The sequence below is a fragment of the Mus musculus genome, chromosome X, assembly GCF_000001635.26.
Source record: "Mus musculus strain C57BL/6J chromosome X, GRCm38.p6 C57BL/6J".
In the NCBI taxonomy this organism is placed as follows: Eukaryota; Metazoa; Chordata; class Mammalia; order Rodentia; family Muridae; genus Mus; species Mus musculus.
In genome coordinates this window covers 33,502,263-33,509,372 of record NC_000086.7, presented here as the reverse complement: position 1 = coordinate 33,509,372, position 7,110 = coordinate 33,502,263, and the positions used below count along the sequence as shown (strand labels likewise).

The window sequence follows — 7,110 nt, the reverse complement described above, 5'->3', positions numbered from 1 at the left end:
TCTTTCATTGTATATTACATCGAATCTATAGGTCACTTTGGACAATGTAGATAATTCATCACTTAATTCTTGCAATCATGAATATAAGAGATCATTTCATATTTTATAATTTTCACTATACAGATTTTTTTATACCCTTGGGTTTATACTAGATATTTTTGTGGCTATTATGGTTAAAATGTTTTTTTTTTTTTTTTTTTTTTTTTTTTTTTTTTGTTTCAGAATCTTGTTTTATTTAAATGTTTTCTTCATGTTCCAATACAACAACTTTTTAGAGTCAATCAAATACATATATCAATAGGTTTCCTCAAAAAAAAAAAAAAAACAAACAAACAAACAAAAAAAACTATCAAAGCCTGGACTCCACCCCAGAGCTTTCTTTTTCCCCCCTTCAAACTTCCCCAGCAATTCTTACGTCAGCCAGAGTTGGAAATCATTGCTGTGAAAGAGTATTTAATTAAGAAAAAACATGATTAATTTAAAATGCACAGCACAAGAAAATTGGAGGCACGTGGGGAATAGATTTAGAAACCAGAGGACACAGTTTCTGAACAATTTCTACCTCTCTCAAGGCTCAAAGATTACCAATAACACAATTTCCACCATAATCCTATCAGCCAGTACTACAGCTAGGGGCAGTGGAGACAATGGTAGAGTGTTTATTCATCATGCAAGAGACAGCTCCATTCATAGCTTACTAAAACAAAGACCTCAAAAAAGCAGCCTGGACAGAACCTTGTCAATTATCACTAACCACCAGTTGCTATACTCTTTGCCAGTGTGGGAAGACTGAGATACTAGGCATAAATAATAAAGACATAGTCTCAGGGCACTGGATTCCTAAGGTCCCACCCAGGAAACGGGTAAGACAGATCTACCTGTGTTAAGGGAATGGGCACACAACTTCTAAGAGTGGTGCTCATTTGAGCCCACTGGTCGTATTCCTTCAAATTTCAGACAACAGAACCCCAAATAGAAGGACAAATAAAGGGGTAAGTCTTTAGCCTTTACTAATTGCCCTTCACTATGGAGCTACTCACAGATGAATCATGAGAAGAGATCATTTTCATCTTAGACAGGTTCATGATACAAGTGCTACGCCAAAGACTGGTTGCAGCCAAGTTTCACTTCAAACTTTCATTGATTGATAAATTAGACATTACTTTGGAATGCTTAATTTTAGCTACTATATAGACTTGATCCAATGTATATAGTATACCACTTTTCACATTTAATTTTAAGCCCCATATTAGAAGTAGGTTACAACCCCAGCAACCAGCAGAGACCCCTTATTGGTGGTATTGTTCTTTATCAGGGGCAGAGCAGATGGCAGTCCTTTGTTCATCCTAGCTTGATGGCCAAACCTTGTCTTATGCCTAGGACTCATAAAAATCAAATTAAAGCAAGGCAGCACGGCATGAGAAGAGGAACACAAGGTCTTGTAGACCTCCATGCCACCCACAGTCCTGCCCTCCAGTGCATAAGCATAGATACCTGCTTGTCACCATGACAGACGGGAGAGAAAAAGGAATTCAAGGGTGGAGAGAAGTAGCCTGTTATAAGTGGGCATCCTTGCCATCAGGGCCTTGTTTGAGTCTGTGGATCCACAGTGGTGGGTCAGTGTCCATGGCTCATTATTACCACTAGGGAACACTGGGTGTCTGAGGCTGTGCAGGTCTGCCACCATCCCTCATTGGATATAGCACTCTGGACAGCTGGCCCTGCCACTTGTCTGTTATGAGGTGGTGTGGATGGGACACCCTCCCCCGTTGCCACCTTCTGTAGGGAGAATTGGCCCAGGCTCTCACAAGCCGCAGCACTTGGAAGAATGGGCCCCAGCTGACCAGCTCAGCTACCATCCTGGCCCTTATCCGGGGCTCTGAATTGACCCACCTAAAATCTATGTCATGTTCGAATGGTGGGGATCGTGAAAGGGCCACCCTGCTGTTCCAAAGCTGCAGGATCTCTATGACACAGCGCAGCAACAGGATAACTGGAGGGAGTCCTGATGAGGAGCCAACATTGTTGTTGTCACAGAAGCTACAGCTTCCACGATGGCATGTTTTCTAGGCTTTGTTCTGTTGTTGGTGTGCTACTTTGGGGGAGGTCGCATGGGCAAAGGTTGGATATGAGGGGATGAATGGGATTGGGCTACATGATGTCAAACAAGGAATCAATAAAAAGAAAAAAAAAAGTAGAGGTCACATTTTCATCGCCAAAATATAAGAATAAATTTATAGCTGCTACTAGTAAGGTAATGAGCTAGGAAATTAATTCTTTCTAGTATTGCTTTGAAAATATACCCCTAGGCTAGTAAAAGAAATTCCAACTCCTTCCCAAGGCATTGTTTAACTTGAAGTCTTCAGTCATCATCTACAGTTGGCTTAATGGTCACTCCTCTTCTTATCTGACCCCAACCAATTAAACGCCAGTGTTTCTCAACTCTTCTGCTAAGGGCAATTTTTTCTCCTACTTCTGTGCACACGGGATTGGTCAAAACAATTTTGCCCAAATCAGCCTTGACTGCACTAACTCTTCCTCCTGTCGACAGGGAGCCTATGTTGACCATAAGCACTTCATTCTTAGACAGCTTTTGGACCTTTGCTGCTTTCTTGTCTCCTTCAGTACGTACACCCAGAAGACGTCTAAGCAGGAAATAGGAAATCTCCAGTTCGGTGAATATTTCAGGTAAAGCTCCAACTGCACCGAGCACTTGTCCCACCATTCTGTCAGCTCGGCACAAGGTGGGGTCGATCTTTGTTCCAACTCCAATGAGACCACCCGGGGCAGCATATTGAAGATCATTATGTTCCGCAAAAAGTGACACAATTTTGGAAAAGATTGGTTTACACATGAGTTTTCCTTCACTGTCTTTGGAGACAATACCGGGTCTCACTTCTATCTCCTGGCCTACCTTTAACACTCCTTTTAGGATACTACCACCAGCTACACCTCCCTTAAGGTCATCGACTTCACAGCCAGGTTTGTTGACATCAAATGACCTGATGACAATGAGACGGGGCTCTGAAGTAAAGTCTCTTGGGGGCACTGGTATTTTCTTCACTATATACTCACAGACAACTTCAATATTGTACTTCAGTTGAGCAGAAATTGGAATAATTGGTGCCCCTTCTGCTACGGTTCCTTGCACAAATGCGAGGATTTGCTCATATTGTTCCTTAGCCTGACTTTCTTTTACCAGATCAATTTTATTCTGTAAGATCAAAATATGCTTGAGTTTCATGATTTCTATGGCAGCCAGGTGTTCGGAAGTCTGGGGCTGAGGGCATGATTCGTTACCAGCTATCAACAGAAGGGCCGCATCCATCACTGCTGCACCGTTCAGCATCGTAGCCATCAAAATATCATGGCCAGGACAGTCAACAAAGGAAACATGCCTGACTAACTTGAAGTTCCCTTTGGTCCCCGGAATGTCTGTAGGAAACTCATCTGGTGTGCTGCTTCCACACGATCTGTAACATTCTGGTCTAGGACAACTTGGGTCATCAAGTTTATAAATCTTAGCATTAGCATATCCAAGCTTGATGGTAATGTTCCTTTCGAGTTCATTTTTGAATCTGACAGTGTGAACTCCAGAAATAGCCTTCACCACAGTGGACTTCCCATGAGCTACGTGACCAATTGTACCAATATTAATTGTAGCTTGTCTGCTGATAACTTCATGTGAAAGTGGTGTCAACTTGGTAACATCCTGACTGCTCGGACTTCTCTCTGTTTGAATTTGCGCAGGAACGCCGGGCGACCTGACTCGAAAACAGGATACAAAGTTTCAGAACGTATCCGTCTCGGTCCTGTTGGATTTCTGTGCAGGCAAGACTCGGTTAAAATGTTTTAAACATCATTATTGATGCTTAGAAAATATAATAATTTCATGTGTTCATTTTGACTTACCTAGGCAACAAAGGCAGGTCCATTATCAGACTTGATTACCTTGGGTATCCTGAAACTTGGGAAGATTTCTTCTAGGATCTTCTTGGCTACCACATTGGCCGTCTCAGTCCTGGTAGGAAAAGCTTCTACCCAGCCTGAAAAGGTGTCTATAAACACTAATAAGTACTTGTTGCCATATCTAGCTGGCTTAATTTCTGTAAAATCTACCTCCCAGTAGGCCCCAGATTTGTCACCTGTGAGCCTCTTCCTAGGAGTATACACGGAGTGTCCTGCATTAGTCATAGCACAGGCCTTGCAGCTTTTGACTATTTCCTCTGCCAATCAGAGAGTCCTATAACATAGTAGTTGGAGGAACTAACCACACCTTTAAATTTCTTGGCCCCCCAGTGGGTCAAGTAATGTAAGTTGGTAACTTACTTGTGTTCTTCTTTCCATGGGGGGACTAGCTTTTCTTCTGTTTCTACTACCCCATACGGGGTTTCCTTTCTCAGTCCTAATTTGTCCATAATTTAATAGTCCTCAGGGGTGTATCTAAAGCTGGTCTCTCTGATATCATAATAATCTTTAGGCTCCTTTACTGCCAGGATTCTTCCTCCTTGCTGCCTGTTTGGCAGTTAGGTCTGCCATCTGATTCCCTTTAGCCACAACATCTCGAATTTTCTGGTGTCCTGGATAATGTATAAAGACCACCTTTTTTGGCAACTGTAAGGCCTCAAGGAGGCTCAAAATTTCCTCTTTATTTTTTATGTCCTTCCCTACAAATGTCAACAGAGCTTTGTCTGTATATTGCTCCGTGTATATGGGCAGTGGCAAATGTATACCCGATGTCAGTGTAAATGTTGAGACTTCCCCTCTGCCATTCGTAGAGCTTGTATCAAAGCCACAAGTTCAGCTTTCTGAGCCTATGTCCCTTCAGGGAGGCTGCTGGCCCAGATCACTTGCTTTCCTTCTACCACTGCTGCCCGTTCGTTCTGCTTACCTTCAACGTCGAAGCTACTGTACCAGGTACTGTACACCCAGGCCAAGGCTGATCATTCAGATCATTTCAAGTATCAGTTTCTTCTGCCAGAATGTCAGTGCAGTGATGAGTAGGTGAAGAGTCATCAGTCTCGAGCAGTTGGGTAGTGGGATTGAGGACATCAGGGGGAGTGAAGGTCACTTGTTCAGTCAACAAAATGCTCTGATAATGTGTCATACAATCATTGGTCATCCATCGGTCAGGGGGCTGTCAGATAATGCTTTCAAGAGAATGGAGTACCACTACAGTTATTTGCTGTCCCAGAGTGAACTTATCAGCATCCTTGACAAGTAGAGCTACAGCAGCAATAGCTTTCAGGCAAGAAAACCAGTCACTGGCAACAGGGCCTAACTTCTTGAATAGGTAAGCCATTGGCCTTTTTCAAGGTCCCAAAGTCTGAGTAAGGACTCCTCTGGCGACTCCTGCTCTCTCATCAGATAAGGCCAAGGCTGAGGCCATCAGTAGGGCCTTTTTAATTTCTTCAAAGGCTTTCTGGTGATCTGGGGTGCAGACAAACACCCCCTTCCTTAGTTAGGGGCTACAACAAGGCAGCTAAGGTCACAAACCCAGGTATCCAGAGTCTGCAGAAGCCAGCAGTGCCCAATATTTCTCTTACTTGCCTCGGTGTAGTTGGTGTGAGGATCTGAGTTACAGTCTTTTTTCTGGAGTCCGTTAGCCACCACTTCTCATCTCAGAGGGTGTATCCCAAATAAGTAACTTCAGTCTGACACAGCTGAGCCTTTTTAGCTGAGGCTCAGTACCCCAACTCACATAATTGTTAAGCACATTGGTCTTCTGTTGCTCAGGTTCCCTATATAGGTCCTGTCTTTTCTTTCTCTCCTACTACTGCAGCCAAAATTCTAGTCAAATTTCTCTCTTGTTTACGAACCCTCCTTTCTTCTCTTTCTTCTGCCTCCCGCCCCTCTCTCTCTTTCTTCTCTTCCTTAGTGTCCCGCTTATGAAACACTTTCTCTGCCTCCTTAACCAAATCCAGAAAGGTATAATCCTGCAAACCTTCTAGCCAATGAAACTTTTTCTTAATATCTGATGCTGACTGCCCTATAAAGGCCATAGCCACCACAGCCTGCTGACCCTCAGAGGCTAGGTCAAAGGGAGTATAACGCCAATAAACCTCCATTAAACATTAAAGAAACACAGACGGTGGTTCAACAGGCTCATAAAAAACCTCTCTTACCTTAGCCAAATTGGTGGGGCATCTAGCAGTCCCTTTCAGCCCTGCCACAAGAACCCAAGAGTAGACCTTCAGTGTACTGAAGTCCCAAGCAGTTCGGTTAAGGGGAAAGCCAGCATCTATTTCATTTGAAAGATTGGCTGGCTCACTATTTGTTCTGGGGACATTTTTTCGTGCTTCCAACAGGATCCTTTCCCTCTCCTCAGTAGAAAAGAGAACCTGTAAAGCTGCTGACAATCATACCATGTGGGTTGGTGGGAGTACATCAGAGACTCCATCAATCCTGTCAGGCTAGCAGGATTTTCTGAAAAAAGGAGGGTGATTAATTTTCCAGTTATAAATATCAGCAGAGAAAATGGTCAATACTGAAGGGGTTGGAGGTTGGGCAGGTCCACTGGAGTCTGTCTGGGCTCTGCATTCTCCAGCAACGTGTACCCGCAGTGAGTCTGCCTCCTGCCATTACAAGGGGTTTGGGGTTTCCCAGCATCAGGGCTTGAGGCTGTGGATAAGGCAGAGGTAGTGGAATAGGCCACTTAGGAGGCTCCTCAATCTCAGGATACATTTTAGGAGGAGCTGAAGGCTGAGCTGGAGGCTTCATTTTGGAAGAAGCCTTCAGTTTCGATTTATTCTTTGGTGTTTCATGGAAAGCCAGGACTCAAGAGCCAGGCTTTTGCTCAAGTACCCAGGATTTGACCCAGGGTGGAGTGTTCTGAACCATATCTTGCCACACTGTGATGATGTATGGTTGCTGATCGGGATGGGATCCAGGTCCTTCCTGAAAAACAATGGCTTTGATCTCAAAAACGATAGTTAAGTCAAAAGTACCTTCTGGAGGCCTGCTGACATCATGTAGGCCACTGCGAAGAGCAAAAATTCTGCCACAGTCCTTTTTTAACTTCTATTGACAAGTTGTGAGCCCTAGATTTAACTACACTCCAATGGTTGAGAGTCAAGCTAAGGGGGGTCATCACTGTCTATCCCGTGATAA

The 7,110-nt window shown here is 43.7% G+C and overlaps 1 pseudogene; it reads right to left on the bottom strand.

The window, feature by feature from the left end:
• Positions 214-3,713, bottom strand: Gm2223 (predicted pseudogene 2223; annotated as a pseudogene).